Genomic DNA, 17,106 nt, shown 5'->3' on the forward strand with positions numbered 1-17,106 from the left:
GCGAGCGCTGAGCGCTCGCAAGCTTGTCGATGTTGCCCAAGTGCGCATGTGCACGACGGAGGCGGCTCCGTTGTGCGCATGCGCGTGACCCGAAATAACGACGGCCAAGCCGTCGTTATGGGTTTCGCACCAAAGGGGGCGTGCTGTCGATGGTGATTGACAGCACGCCCCTTTTGGTTGTCGAGCCAGGGGCGTGTCTGACCAGACGGAGGCGTTCCCATGGGAACGCCTACCGTCTGGGGCCGGCCCCGCTGACATCACTAGTGATGTCAGTGGGAGTGCTTTTGGCTCTGATAGAGCCAAAAGCACTCCAGGGCTTGCGGCAGCGAGACCCTACCGCAACCATCATTTTGGCTGCTCGCTATAGCTGTGGGTGGTCACTCACAGCTATGCGAGGGGCCAGGAGGCCGCTCCAAAAGGTAGGAGGGACGGCCCTGATTCAGAGCGAACGCTCTGTCAGAGCGTCCGGCTCTGAATCAGGGCCTGAGGGAAAGTGAGGGAGAGAGAGAGAAGCGAGGGAGAGAGAGAGAGTAAGTGAGGGAGAGAAAGGGAGGGAGGGAGAGAGAAACTGAAGGAGGAAGATAGAGGAACTAAACAACCTACACAGCAGTATACAATTGCTGGCACTGTCCGCGAAGTGCAGTGGGTACTTTTGAAACAATAAGGCTTCACGGCCAGTAACATCGGCAATTTTCCCCCGCACCATATAATTGTGCACAGGAAATTCGCCAATGTTGGGGTACTGTATTCTACCTCTTAGAACATTAAAATATATTAAATTCACCAAAGTCATGTTAAACAAGAAAAATGCTGATACTTTTAATGTGTTTTAAAAATTTGAAGAACTATTCACATGAGATTAATGCATCTTTTTACAATGTATTCTACACTTTAAAAAAAATGGGCGTGGCTATGAAATGACATATGTATTTGCTGTTTATTAGCTCTATTTATGGGATGTAGTTATTATACCAGCAGGCGGCATCCCGGTTGAAGAAATCCTGGCGCCGGAATGCCACTGCACGGCTAGAAGACTGGTGCTGGAATACCGGCAGGAGGTGACATCCCGACGCTGGAATCCCGACAGCTAGGACGCCGAACGTAAGTATAGCAGGGCTGGTTAGGACTTAGCCGTGGGGGGGGAGGGTTAGGTTTAGGCATTAAGGGCAGGGTTAGGTACCCCCAGGGTGGGTTTGGCACCAAGGGGGGACGGTTGGGTTAAGGCACTAATGGTGAGGGTTAGGATGGGGGGGGGGAAGGGTTAGTGTTAGCATGTAGAAACGGAGGGTTAGGGTTAGGGGGAGAAGGGTAAGTATCCTTACCCGACCCTTGTCGGGATCCTGAACATCGGAATGCCACTGTTGGTATATTATACCCATTCCTCTATTTATATACAGAGCTGTCAAACTGAAAGCATCCCTACTTAGGGCACACTGTAGCGAGTTCTAAGGCTCATAGGGGTCTACGGGGGTGATACAGCTTTGGACGGAATTGTAAAGCTGCACGCAAAAAGCTTTGCAAGTCCATCCTTGCTAATATGCAAATGCAGCAGGAGGTGTATGACACCCCCTGCTGCATTTGCGATCACAGCACTACGACCGAAGCTGAGGCTTACTCAGGCTGCCCGGCTTGCAAGGCCAGGAAACTGCATCCATGGACGCAGTCCCTGGCCTTGCCACTCCCGGAAAACGGGGCGACACGCCTCCATTTCTGGGAACGTCGGTAGTCCCCCCCTGCACCGCCCCTTAAATGCCTCTGCCTGTCAATCAGGCAGATGCATAGAAGGGGCTGCATGCGATCATTCAGTACCCGTTGTGCACATTCGCAGAATGGGTCTTGTGCTCACACGCAGATTCCTGATAATCAGGAATCTGTGTTTAGCATTGCACATATGTACAATGCTGAATCAGGCCCTATATCTCAATTAATATTTGCGGGATATAACAGTTGTTTTCTGGGTACCGCAAATATTAAGGATCCCCCAGATGTACCATGGAGGGATCACAGCAGATATTTTCCGATATCTGCCATGGTCCTTCCATTTCCAACTGCACATGCAGCCCCCATTCTGGAGCTTGGCATCCTCTCACTGATGTATGCACCACCAGACGACCACTCATGCGCAGTACACACACAGGACGCAATGCAGTCTGCTTCCAGCTCTTCATGGGACGGGCATTTCAATTTGCATGAAAATTTAATGTTGTGAATTTAGGCATAAGATCGTTATCATATCCACAAATAATATGAGGATTGTGATAGATATGCCCCATAATGAAGAGAAATTAGGACAACAAGTACTTTAGATTATGCCCTAGCCATTTATATAAATAAATAAAGTTACACATTTTGTCACCAGGTGGTAACAAAATCACATCACTTGAAATGCTAAGAACACAGGGTTAGTGTACAGTAGCACACGCAGGGGGGGTTTCTGAGTACCCAGAAACACCCCGACAGCCTCGAGATCAGACACCATGTTATTAAGCCCCGCCCCCCTCGCAGCAAAATGCTGCAAGACGCGGGTTAATAAAGAGGAGCCAATATGACACACTTCTATTAGAATCGGGTCATTTAGCTCTGCCCCCTCTCGATTGACCCGCGAATCGCGGCATTTTGCCGCTAGGGGAAGGAGCCTAATGACATGGTGCCACCCTGCCAGGTCCCGTCCCCACAGCTGCTGCAAGGTAAGTGTAATGTATGTGTGACATATGTATTTGTGTGTAAGGTATGTGTGACGTGTATACATACATGTATATGTGTATGTGTGCGTATATATGTATGTATGTGTATGTATATATGTGTGTGTGGAAACCCCCCTGGAAAAACCCTGCGTTTGCCTCTGGTGTAACAGACCTGTACATATATTTATAGAATTTTGAAAAATAATTCCACCACACTTGTGAATGTAATTATATCATGGAAAGTTTAATATGTGTCTACCAACTTTATCTATGTTCACGAATAACCAAACATGCAAATGTATATGTAATATCATCCATATGCAGTATGCTCCTTCTTATACTTTTCATTATAAGAAATATTTCCCATATATATGGGTTCCAGTCAATCTACATTAAGCAGATTGACAATTTCTAGATAGGCACCACATGGTAGACAGTCAATAGGTCGACAGCAACAAAAGGCCGACACACAAAATTTCAACATGGGTGAGCATAGACAGGTACAAAAGAAAGACAGGATCAAAAGGTCAACACTGAAATGGTCGACACAAAAATGTTTTCCTGTTTTTTAGTGTTAGGCAATAGGAGGGACAGTTAGGGTTAGGCATTTACCCCAACGGTTAGGGTTAGGCATTAGGAGGGAGGGTTAGGGTTAGGCATTAGGAGGGAGGGTTAGGCATTAGGATGGAGGGTTAGGCACCAAGGGGAGGATTAGGGGTACAAAACCCTCAAAAAATGTTTTGACCATTTTTGTGTCGACCTGTTGACCCTGTCAACCTTTTGTACCTGTTTATCTCAATCCATGTTGATCAATTGACTGTCTACCATGTGGGATATATCTTTTTCATGTAGATCTTTTATACCAAACCTATTATCCCGCTTTTGGGTAACAGAAGGAGAACTGTGCCTTTAATATCCAATTAAATTTCTGATAATACACTGTCCCTGCAAGTCCCTGATACATGTTTGATAATACACCGTCGCTGATACATGTGCTGTAATAAACTGTGCCTGCATGTTCCTGTACATGTCTAGTAATAAGCTGTGCCTGCATGTTCCTGTACATGTCTAGTAATAAGCTGTGCCTGCATGTTCCTGTACATGTCTAGTAATAAGCTGTGCCTGCATGTTCCTGTACATGTCTAGTAATAAGCTGTGCCTGCAAGTCCCTGTGACTGTCAGGTAATACACTGTCCCTGCAAGTCCCTGATACAAGTCTGATAATAATTATACAAAGGGTTGAAAATTTTACTGATAAGACAAAAAACACAGTATAATATTATTATAAGAGCAATGTGATATTAAAGCAATATAAATTTAAAACATATGCTCTGAAAAAACAAGGCAGTTTAACCATTGAATTAAAAAACTGTCAAACTTTATGAACACATGTTGCACATCAAATAAAATGCACAAGCAATTAATACTTGAAGATGCTTAAAATTGCAATACAGCCTAATTATATACTAATGAGCAAAGTATAATACTAAGGACAATAGACAAACCTGCATAAAAAGTATCCAAATCATCAAGATATAAACAATCACTAAATATTATGATGATCGAGGGTGGGATGTAGCAAGTAATAAAGTGTGGTAAAACCTCTGTTAACTGCAGTTTTCAGAGGATTACTGCAATACATATGGATCCAAATATGTATTAAAAAGGTCTGCAACTGATATTGAAGACAACCGCTACGGACCAATGGCACATAGGATTCTATGGAGCTGCGATGTTACCACATGCATCAAGCTCTGAAAAGTGGAACTTTCCACAGCTTATGCCCAATAGACTTCTTAAGCAGAAAAAACACTCCGTACCCAGTGGCTTACACATGTGCATTATGACTCCATGGGCAAAGTGCTCAGCAGCGTGAGGCAGACTCCGGGGAATAGAGTAGGGAGGCCTTGTTGGTGGGAGAACACAACCAGTTTGGCCCTCAAGATGTCCACCACCGACTAATGAGAGGCCCACCCGCTGGAAGACCATCTCAATCTTTCTTAACAGGTTACGTAGGGATAATAATGGTGTAAGGAGTTTGTTTGTATTCCTTGATTTTTAATCGCAGCACCAAAGATAAATGTGTTTCTAAAGATTTAAGAGGCAGAGATCCCATAAAATGGGTGACAGCAATGGGAATAATGGGCACACATGCCTCCTATCTTTTGTATATGAATTATGGAGCTGGAGTTGCCTGCAAGCTATAGAGTTACTGAAGGGTCAGTGCTGGGATTCCCATGTAGGCTCAAAGACCCCAAAACTCCAAATAAGGTGATCAGAAATGACCAGGCATCCCCTGCAATATTCATCCAGTCTAACAGAATTTTGCAAACATTTTAAGATTTGAATTGATCTGCAGAATAGGGAAATAACTGGTTGATGTAAGGGTCACAGTAATATGTTCTGGCAACATTGTGTTAAGTATTGTTCTTTTGTCCATAGTAAGATTAAATAGGTGTGTGAGATGCGGTATGAGAAGATATTGACATTTTTGTAGCATAAATGTTGAAGCCCATCTGGGACTTGGGGCCTGATTCAGACCCGGTCGCTAGAAGCATACGCTCCCTCCCAGCTTATACAAATTCGGAACACACCCAGCAAGGCAGGCGATCGCACGGCAAAGCATAAGCACACCCACTATGTCTTGGCGTGTGATCGCTTTGTGATTGCAGACGCCCACCAGCCTGTCTTAATAAGCCCACTTGCGCACTTCATCTCCAGGAAGAGTATGCAACCATCGGTACATCGGCTACCATCGGAAGCAAACGCAGTGTTTGTGGTTGCTTTACCCTACCGCAAGCACTGCGAGCAGTTCAGTGTAAAAATCAGCCAGGTGACGTGTACTATGACGCTGCCTATTAATTATGCACGCCTCTGAAACGGCGTTGAAACTCTCAGGCACGCCTGCGTTCGCACCTCCACTCCCCCGTTACTACTGGCCTGCCCCTGTCACCACCCACAAACGGTCTCTCCCGTCACTCATTCCACTGGGCTGTCTTTGCTGGGCGAGCGAGCATTTACCGATCGGTCGGACTAGTTCGCGCACGCACACTGTGATGCATACACATGCGTACATTTGCAAACATCGCCAGCAACAAGCATACGCTTGCTAGTGAACGGGTCTGAATCAGGCCCTTGGTTGATGTTCTTTAGTTCTTTTATAACTTTTGTTGTTTCCTTGGTGGAAAAAGAATCATCTAAAAGATATAGGGACCCAATTAACAACGATTCATAACCTCTTTAGCACCTGCTACAGGGGCTATATCATCCTTTCTGTATTTAACAAGTACAGAAAGGATGACACAACCCCTTTAGGCTGCCAGCAAATGACCGGAGGACCCCGCTGAAAAGGAGGACGTCGCTGGACCTCGCTAGAGGGGTAAGTAATGATGTATATCAGTGGCATATTCATTTGTATAATTGTGATACTAAACAAAATATGCCGCTGGTATTAAGAGTGGTATTCATGAAAGCTTGTAAAGAGATAAAATTGTGAGAGAAAGGACCAACCAATCTACTCTTACCTACCACTTTACAGGGCAGTTTTGAAAAATGATAGATAGATAGGAACTGATTGATTGGCTCTCTCCAAGCTTTCATGAATACCCCCCAAGGTTCGTTAATAAATGGGACCCATAGTTTTTTGCAAGCTATTCTACTAAAGGAGCACAACTTAAGATATTTATGAATCTCTGCCACATTGTATTCTATGCTGATAGAGCTTCCTATGTTGTATAGAGATTATTCAGTCTACATTTTCAAAGGCACCGGTTATACCTGACAAATCAAGATGGAAAAACAAACTGTTTACTTTAGATTAGACTATGTAGATAGTAAAGTTTTGTAAACTCATTTCTGGAATAGAAACTGTAACACAAGACTGAGAACAGTTAGGGGGAGTGAGAACACTTTAGAAGAGAAAGTGAAAATGAGAATCAATTAATTAGAGGGCAAGTGGCTGGAAATGTTGCCGACTAATGACATTCTTGTAATGATTTTCCTGTGTGTTTTTGAACAACATGTCACTGCTGTGGCAAAAATAAATATTAAGCAATTTACATGGTGTATGCAGAGTTCACCAGGAGCGTGACACCATAACCCCAATAATAAAGACAAAAAAGTAATTCAAAAGAGTTTAAACGTTACATAAACCGACTTGCAGAAAATTATCAGATTTAATATTTAAAGGGACATCTGTCTATGTTCTCTTTACTATTGTGGTGGATAACTTAAGTATATTTTATTTTACATTTAATGCACTGGACATCCTCCAAGAAAATGAATTTAAATAAAAATATGTATTCAACATTAATAATGATATTTACACAATATTTTATTATGTAATTGCAACAAAAAAAAATTATTAACAAAAAAAGGAAAAAAGGAAACTGAAATTTCCAAATGCAAATGTCACACCTAGAATCAACTCCAGACCTTTTACCTGCTTAATTGATAATGAAATAACGAGGGAATAGCCCACACCTGTCTATGAAATAGCTTTTGAGTTGATAGTCCCATTACTTTTGGCCCCTTAAAAAGTGGGAGGGACATATAGAAACCGTTGTAATTCCCTACACCGTTCACCTGATTTGGATGTAATTACCCTCAAATTAAATCTGAAAGTCAGCAGTTAAAGCACATCTTGTTTGTTTCATGTCAAAGCCATTGTGGTGGTGAATAGAGGCCAAAATATGAAAATTCTGTCAATGTCTCAATATTTATGCACCTGACTGTACATCCAGTAATCTCTATGTGTAAAACAAGTTAACAGTGGGCCTGATTCAGTGCCGCTCGTAAGCGGCCGTTCGTTCGCTCCGAGCGATGTTCGCACATCTGCGCATGCATATGGGTCGTAATGCGCATGCGCCAACCAGTCATTGCGGTCGGAAATCGTGTGTTCGCAAAATTGCGAGTGCCTGCTAATTTGAGTGACAGGATGAGGCATTTGTGGGTGGTAACAGGGGAAGGTGCTTGAAAACGGGGAGTGGAGATCCGAATGCAGGCGTGCCAAATGGTCAAAACGGGCGTTCTAAGGGTGTGCATAATTAACAAAGTAGCGTCATCGGCCACGTCACTTGGTTGTCTCTTAGCCTGAACTGTTCGCATGATTGCGGTAGGAAAATCCTACCACAAGCACTGCGAGCAGTTCAGACGCATTTCGATGTACTCGATTAATCTAATAAATAGCGGAGATGACGTATGATGCGAATGGCCAGGGGGCGTTTTTACAAAATAGCGAGCGCATATTTTGTTCGCTCGCTCAGACATAGAGGCGTCAACAGACCGCAAAGAGCGAGCGCTCTATTTAAATATCCATCCCCTTTTTCTGAACGAGCGAGCGCAAATAGCGTCCGGCTCTGAATCAGGCCCAGTGCCCACTAATGATTGTGTTAAATGCTCTCCTCCAATGTTTCAAATGCTAAGACAATACCACATAAAAAAAAATTGAATTGGCATCATCAGAGCAGTCAGTGTAATACAATGTCACTACGGGCCTGATTCAGAGATAGATGCGAATGCCGTCGCGAGTGAACTTCGGCTGCGCAAAATGGAAATGTCGCAGCCGGCTGGGTTTGTATCAAATCCAAGCAACTGTGTAAAAAGATGCAGCATTGGTGGCAGATCAGTCGGCAATTGGCCTTCTGAATAACCCTACGGTCGCGCAGAATGACTGCCGGAACTGAGGCGCTGGAGTCATTTTTACTGCGCATGGGATCGCAGTCGCAGGTTGAGACCAAAAACAATTGATACATGTCTGTATTTCAGGTGCCGCCCCCCCTCACATTATTGCCACCCACAAACGGTCTCTGCCTGTCAATCCTCATTGCGAGGAACAGCGACAATGAATCTTGATACACGCAGTGTGACTCAGGCGCATGGCAGATTACCGATAATCACTCAACTGCGTAAACATCGGCATTATGTCCACCTGTGAATCAGGCCATAAGTAAAGACAGGGTTAAAGAATGTTGACTACTCTAACAGGGCCTATGGACGGGATTCAGGGATGCGCGCAATGCCCGTCACTGCTGCGATCCTGTTTACAGGAGACTTACAAAAATATGCTAATGAATCAGCCGCCATCTTGTGCACATCACATACAAAAGCGGAAAACATTGGTCGCACACTGAACCTCTGGAGCAAGCTTATACTGTCTCCGAATATTCGTCTCATCTAAAACCCTGGGGCCTCTCCAGCTGTGTACACACTCACAGAGGCTCCTTAGAGCATGTCCAGAAAACTATCCCGACACCTGCGTTTATCTAACCACCGCCCGTCACTTCCTCCAAACGCTGACTACCTGTCACTCACTTTGCGAATAAATCCTCTCTGCGACCACCGTCGCTAACCAATGGCTGCGTGTGCGCAGTGTGGCTTTGGCGCGTGTACAGTAGCAAATAATAGCTCCATTGCGTCCATCTCTAAATCAGGCCTTATACGATGGTTTCTTCCACCAGTCCATATCACTTATTCTGCATATAGAAGTTTGCTTTACATCATTTATGAGTCTCTGTATTCCTTCAGGAAGGATCCCATAGTAAATTGATAAAGGCACATTGACTCTGAGCCTGGTATGAAGTCAGATTACCATCGACACATGCAGTGGCGGGCTGGGCCGGGGGGCAGGGTGCCATCTGCCCCCCGGGCCGGTACACTAGGGGAGGTTCCTATGCTTGCCTCCCGGCTGTCACTGTCAGCAGTGCAAGTAAGGAAGGTGCCGGCAGACAAACAGGCACTGGGGAAACTACTCGGGTGGTCCGGGGCTGCACCGCACCACCCGTCCTGGCGCAGAATTTTCAAAGTGTGCCGAATCCTAAAGCTGCCTGGAGGCTGTTCTCTCTGCTCGTGTAAGCGGTGGAACTACCGGATACAATGGAGGAGGGAGCCTCCATTGCTCCAGCCCCTGGAGGTATGTACTGCTGACTGCCGGAAGAAGGGAAGTCACGGACGGGAGGGCGGAGGGTTAGGGGACCACCTGCTGGGCCTGCATTAAATTGAGAGGTCAGTGCTTTCAGTGTGGTGTTGTATGGGCGGAGTGGCACTGATCTCAATGTAATGCAGACTCAGCAGGTGATCTCCCCCCGTGTGTTCTGTGTTAGGGGCGGGGGAATCTATGTGTGGGTGAAGCGCCGTGTGAGGGGTGGGGGGTCCTGAGTGAGTAGGGAGAGGGTTTGTGTGAGGAGGTTCTGAGAAAGGGGAAAGATCTTTGTGTGGTGCAGATCTGTATGGGTGCAGCACTGTATGTGTGAGATGAGGTGATCTTAGTGATTAGGGAGAGCTGTGTGTGGGGGGGGGTCTGAGAGTTGGAGGCTGTGTGTGATCGGGGGAGCTGAGTGAGTGGGCAGAGAACTGTATGGGGGAATATGAGTAAGTGGAGAGAGCTATGTGGTGGGGGGTCTGTGTGTGAGGAAGGGAGAGCTATAAGAGGGTGGGATCTGTGTGAGGAGGGGAGAGCTATATGAGGGGAAAGATCTGAGTGAGGGGCGTGAGCTGTGGGGGGGGGCGCTGTGTGAGGGATATATATATATAATGTTTGTATATATATATATATATAATGTATATATATATATATATATATATATATGTATACACACACACATATATATATATATATATTATATATATATACACACACATTAATATGGGGCCCCAAAGCAGCATTTTTATTAATTATCAGTTCCTAGTCTTGATAATTATAATTTCTTGTAACCAATATTGCACGTTTGTTTATTTAGAAATAGAGTGTGCTGCATTGCCGCGCCCCTTCCCTCCCCCTCAGTGTTTATACAGTAATGCCAGCGGGAGGGTGGGGGTGGGGTTTTCTATTGATGGTGCATTCTGACATTACCCTTTTGGGGCCAAGCTGCTAAATGTTTCACAATATGCTGAAAGAAAAGCCGGGGCCACTGGCTTGTGTTTGCCCCCCAGGCTGAAAGTTGCCAGCCAGCCCCTGGACACATGCAGTATTGATAAACCATCATCTTACAAATGTTCTTAAAAAGCTTAATAACTGCCAAGAGATCTTGTACTCAACAGAACAGATGGGCTCACTATCTAGCTGGATATAGGGCCTGATTCAGACCCGGTCGCTAGCAAGCGTCCGCTCGCTGCTGCCGATGTTCGCTAATCTGCGCATGCATCGCAGTGTGCGTGCACGAACTACTCATAGCGATCGGGACCCGCTTGCTCACCCTGCAAAGCCCAGTGTAATGAGTGACAGGAGAGGCCGTTCGTGGGTGGTAACAGGGGGATTCCAGTGAAAACGGGGGGGGGGGGTGTGAAGGTGCGAACGCAGGCATGCCTGTGTGTCTCAACGCCATTTCAGAGGCGTGCATAATTAACAGGCAGCGTCATAGTACACGTCACCAGCCTTTTTTTTACACTGAAATCCTCGCAGTCTTTGCAGTAGGGTAGAGGCAACCACAAGCGCTGCTATCGCTTCCAATGGTCCTCGATGTACCAATGTTTTATAACACTTCCTGGAGATGACATGCGCTAGTGGACGTTTCACCATACGTTAATGGGCGTCTGCATACACAAAGTGATCACTCGCCAAGACATAGTGGGCGTTATTATGCCTTGCCGTGCGATCGCCTGTCTTGACGTCACTTAGCTGAATTTGCATACGCAGGGAGCGAGCAGCCGCATCTAGCGAACGGGTCTGAATCAGGCCCATAGTTTGCTATATCTTCTACTCAGGTTCTCGGAAACAGAAAGCAGATCTCCATTCTGATCCAGTAACCACTTATCTCAAGTAACTTTTTTATCAAATAAGTTCTGTTATATTAGAGGGAATTCATCAATGGGAATCTAGATGTTATTTTAAAAAACAAGATTTACCTGTTGGGCTGAGTAAACACAATCGAATTTAATGTATTATGATAAATCATAAAATTAATGATAAATGAATAAGAATTGTGAAAATATAAGCTGTCCAGGGGGCGGGGCATCAGGTTGTCTGTACAGCTGGTCTTTCTATATATAATAATACATACCTTGTTAGCTGACAACTGTACCCTATACTTCTATAGCCTACCACCCGTCGTCCTAACTCTCCAGCCTCTGCTCTCCCTGGTATGCAGTCACCACGTCTCCATTCACTATGTCTCCGTTCACAATGTCAACAGCAGAAGGTTGAGTTTGATGATGTCAACATGGTGAAACAGTCGATATCATTAACATCAACACTTGCAAAGTGTCTTTGGAAATGTCGACATTGTCATAATGTCGACATTTCCACGAGGATTAGGGTTGCTGTTAGGGTTAGAGACAGAATTACAGAAAAACAGTATTTTAACAATGTCCACATAACATCAAGGTTGACATAATGATGTGTCATTGGGAATGTCTAACAAATATACCAAACCCTCTCTTCCCTACTCTTTTCCCTTTTGTATCCAGGTCTGTAACCGAGCAACTGGTGCTCACTGGTGAGCGGCTAAAGATACTGGATGCCTCCCAGCCCAGGTGATACAAATCTGGTCTCTAGGCACTGCCATCTGTGCCACAGTCATTGAGCAAATCTGACTACTCTGGTCCAGCTTACTGGCTGCTGTGAGTCCTGATCTGGCTGACTATTCCCTCGCTGCACTACACAAGGAGGCCCACTTTACTTACCACACATCCGTAATGTTTACCAAGACCGCAAAACCATCGGTACAATCGAGTACCATCACAGCCTCACGCACACTTGCACAAGCCCTGACCTTACTCAGAAATTGCCAACAACCACACACGCTATGAGGCCTCAGGCTGCGTAGGCCATCGCAGTGAATATTTTATGCACGTCCCTGCAACGGCGTTGAAATGCACTGGCACGTCTGCGTTCGGTTGACCACCCCACCATCACCACCCACAAACGGCATTTCCTGTCAATCACTTTGTGATGGGTCTGCGTAGTCACTGTGATCGCAGTCCTGATCACAATAGCTAGTTCGCGCATGCTCATGGCGATGCATACGCTTGCGAAGAACGTGACAATCGGCCAATTGCCTGCGTAATTGCAGTTGCATATCATAGTGAATCAGGCCTACAGTTCACAGTGCTTCCAATTGGGAGCAATTGGTAATATAAACTGAGGGCTGATGCAGAGCTGAACATACACTGTTTGCAGAGCGCCTCGTATGAATTTGCATTTTGCATGCTCCAAAAAATGGGCGCACCCCAGTGCGGGCAATGTAGAGTGGTATGCATTTTGATTGCATCTACACTAACAACTGAAGAGGCGGAATTTGGCAAAAGATGGGTCATTCTCACTTAGACAAAGATCAGTGGTGCAGTCCGCACAACTCCGAGCTATGCAGAGCCAGACCAAAGTACGTCTGTTTGGAGATTCACCTGTTAGTATAGGGCAGGTACATGTGAGCACTGATGACTAGTAGCAAACTGGCACATGCGCTACAATTACACATGTGGTCACATCTGAAAATGTATAGATGGGATGGGTATGGGATGCCAGCGGTCATAATCCTGACGCGTGTATCCCAACCAGGTTACAATCCCGACGCCTCCAGGCAAGCATGCCTAACCTAACCCCTAACCATACCCCTAACCCTTTCTCCCCACAGCCTAAACCAAGCCTCGCCCCCTTGTGCCTAAACCTAACCTTCCCCCATGCAGCCGAAACCTAATCCTCCCCCTAGTGCCTAACCCTCCCCCTAACCCCAGTACTTACCTTGGGGATCCCGGCGGTTGAGATGCCGGAGCCGGCATTCTGATAAGTGTCGGAATTCCGGCATCAGCATTCTGAACGCCGGAATCCCAGTGGTCGGGATTATGACCGCAGTCCATATAGATAGAAGATATTTATAATTATGACACTTCTTGAACCTCAAAACCATCATACGTTCTTATGCCTAATTGTGTTAAACATTTCCACACAACAGAATGTTGGCTCCAACCCTGCGACTGCAATGCACATATACATGTTCCCAGGACAGTCTATACGGAAACAAGCACACTATTACACTTACTATAAAACAATCACTGAAATGAACAAGTAATTGCTCATTCTAAGGGCTGACACATTTAAATTACATTTGCATTTTCTATAACAAAACCCAATGAGGTATAATGAACACCTCTGAGATAGACGTTATTTATAAATTGCACTTTAGCGGGTAGGAGCAAAAGTGTCAATAATCCAGTGACTGCGAACATCATTTAAATATAACCTGTAACCTTTCTATTCCTTTATTAACATGTCAGGAGCCTGGGATGTGTCTGAAAGAGTCGTCTTTATGACGGGTGACAACGGCACAATACATAGATGATGTTTTATCATTAGCTCCCTAAATTAGCATTGAGAAGTATAAAATTTGTCGCTCATTGTACAGTAAAAGTAAGAACAACAACAAAAAAAAGAGCTGCTCGAACAAACAGATCGTTAAACCATCTAAAAAGCTTGATGTAAATGCAAAGTATATTATTTAAGTTTGCAGCATTAAGCGAATGTCACAGTGTCAAGCTGCAATCTTTCTCACTTCATAATTTACACGAGCTGGAAAACTCTAGAGCTAACTAGAAGCATTGGAACTAATTACTTGAATTAGTACGACCCACATACCATTTATAGCGATGATCAGTCAGTAACACATCTACGCCACTGCATACATTTCCGCAGATTTAAGCTCATCATTGGTCATTTCATTTACTTAGCACATCACTAATACTCAGTCCATGGTCATTAAAGAACATAATGTAAAATGTTCTAAATGCCTGTAGAAATTGTATACGTTTAGAAATAAACTGATTCCCTGCATTCACTAAAAAATGTATCTGACATTAATTAACTGAGGTGAGGCTCTGCTTCGTTATTTCTCTATTATTGAATCAGACCGAATCAATTCCAGATGAAGCACATATTTCGATTTAATATACTTAAAGCGAAGAACTTGTTTACTGAGTTTTTAATGAGTTATAGACATTTGAGTGCATAAATAAAAGTCTAGATTTACTCCTATGGCAGCTGCAAACATGGCGGCGCGTCTGGACGCAGCGGCTGAAAACACTGCCAGACAGGATAGCACAAGCAGATTTCTCATAGCCTTTTTCATGTTTAGGATGTTGTAATACTGCTTGTTTTATTATATGTTGTGTGTCTTTATATGAGAATTTCATTGACATTCCATGGAGGTTGTTAGTGACAATAAATTATTATTATTATTATTATTATTATTAAAACATGCTGGGGCTGATGTAGGCTTGAAGACAATATAGGTCTAACATGAGGGCATACATTCTGTAGACAAATACGTTAATAGATACTCTAACAAATACGCTGAAAGTGTATGATATGCATGTATTTCCCGTGAACTGACCTCAGACTGTGGGAAATCCCCACTGTATAAATAGATGTGATCTGCCACTTCTACCTCATTCGCATTGCATCTTCGTAAGGTGCGAGTTCCCGCCTGACATTATATGATGGTTTCTTATTTTTAACCAATTAATTGACAATTTTTGTTTTGACAAAACCACAAAGAATTTTTTTTTTATTTAATAGAGTTTAAAAACTATTTTTAATTTATTTAAATATTTTATTTAAAAAAAAAAAAATATATATATATATAAAATATATCTACAGTAGGATGTGTTTTGCAACCACCCATCCCCCATGTCCATAGGCCCCCATTATAAAATATCTTCCCATCCCCCATTGGCAATAGACCTCTCAGTGACCATAAATTCATATAACAGTACCCCCCACACCCCCTTAGTAGTAAAAAAAAAGTCCCTTTTTTATAAACCAATGCCTCTTACACAAAGGAGACGATAACAACCACATAAAGAAAAAATAGGAATGAAAGATATTACCTTCAAAACTGCAAAATTAAACAAATCACCAATAGGGAATGGCTATTTTTTCATTATAAGGGATGCATTGGTTAGAAAACAGAGAAGGGAAATAAAAGGGTGAGAGGGTAACCTCTCAGCCCATGTGTATTTTTTTTAAACCAGTTTGAATGGAGTACTACAAACATGCTGGTATCAGTAGCACACCATATAAATTATTACTGCACCATGTAAAAATGCTGCAATATGACTTTAAGTCTAGTAATGAGCCCACACCCAAGGCAGGTGGATGAACAAGTGGTGCAGGGTGTGAAGCTGGGCAATGAATAACAGGAGTGGGGGGGTTAAAAAGTGCAATAAGGCTCACCCTGACCATGACCCCTTAGGTCATGTGGTAGCACTCCATTGTGGCATATGTACTTTTGTATTAATGGGGATTGGGTGTCTCACCTTGCTAGACCACTGATTTCTACTAGCTAGAATGATACTGAAAGTGCTTATGTATGCCCGGTCTTTTTGCTTGGCCTGAGCTCCAGAAATATCTTCCAAATTTGGCAATACGCTGAAGCAGAGGTTATGGCCAAACCACATAGAACACATAAGGGGGAGATGTATAAAACCTTCCACAGAGATAAAGTGGAGTCGTTGCTCATAGCAACCAATCAGCTGCTAGCTAATGATCTAGCACATGGTCTATAAAATGACAGTTAGAAGCTGACTGGTTGCTATGGGCAACTGCTCCACTTTGTCTCTCTTGAAGGGTTGCTACATCTCCCGCATAGGCCGTTGACTGCACACACAGGCTGACCACAGTCATCTGCCAATAGAATTTATAGGATTCATGTCCAAAAATGATTTAGGAGATTTAGCCAAGATCTTTCTCAGGCATTGGAGGGGGTGTATCAAACCTTCCAGAGAAATAAAAAGAAGTTGCCTATAGCAACCAATCAGCTTGTAACTGTCATTTATCTAGCGCAGTGTTTGAAATGCAAAAAGCTGATTGGTTGCTTTGGGCAACTACAGTACTCCACTATATCTCTCTCCAAGGCTTGATACTTCCCGTCCATCGTGTTAATCTCAGGACACACATGACAACAGATCGGTTTCCTTGTATAGTCAACATTATCACTGGGTGTGTAGCCAGCATTGAAGTCAAGCCATTTTAGATAACTTATCCTTCAAAGTTGGCAGAGATAAAAACAGAGATAAAAACAACTTATTTTAAATTTGAATAAACAAAAATGCTTCTCTCAATATAATATATGCATAAAATATGTAAAATAAAGCAATGAAACATGCTAAAAATAAATGAAAAGCATGAAAGCTAATGACAACACCACTGCTGCAGTGATGATATTTTAAGAACAATCTCTAGATAAACTGGTATCAATCAAAAGTTAATAGCATCACCTGATACACATAATTATAGGTACTTAACATCATTTGTGTGTATAATATTATACCCATTTTGCATAAATTCTAAGAAACTATATTTATGAGGAATAGGAATACAATGAACACGACATATAATACAGGGGCATAAAACATTCATGATAGTGATTAAAAGTAATTTGCTACTGTACTATATTGATTTGCCAAGATAATTAGCACACATTTGAATGAACTT

At 43.6% G+C, this 17,106-nt stretch overlaps 1 protein-coding gene across 2 annotated transcripts in view; it reads right to left on the reverse strand.

Moving 5' to 3' along the window:
* Positions 1-17,106, reverse strand: part of BEND4 (BEN domain containing 4) — a 130,315-nt gene that overhangs the window by 29,041 nt on the left and 84,168 nt on the right. The window lies entirely within an intron of this gene.

This window comes from Taudactylus pleione, unplaced genomic scaffold, assembly GCF_031769625.1.
Source record: "Taudactylus pleione unplaced genomic scaffold, aTauple2 ptg000519l, whole genome shotgun sequence".
Classification (NCBI taxonomy): Eukaryota; Metazoa; Chordata; class Amphibia; order Anura; family Myobatrachidae; genus Taudactylus; species Taudactylus pleione.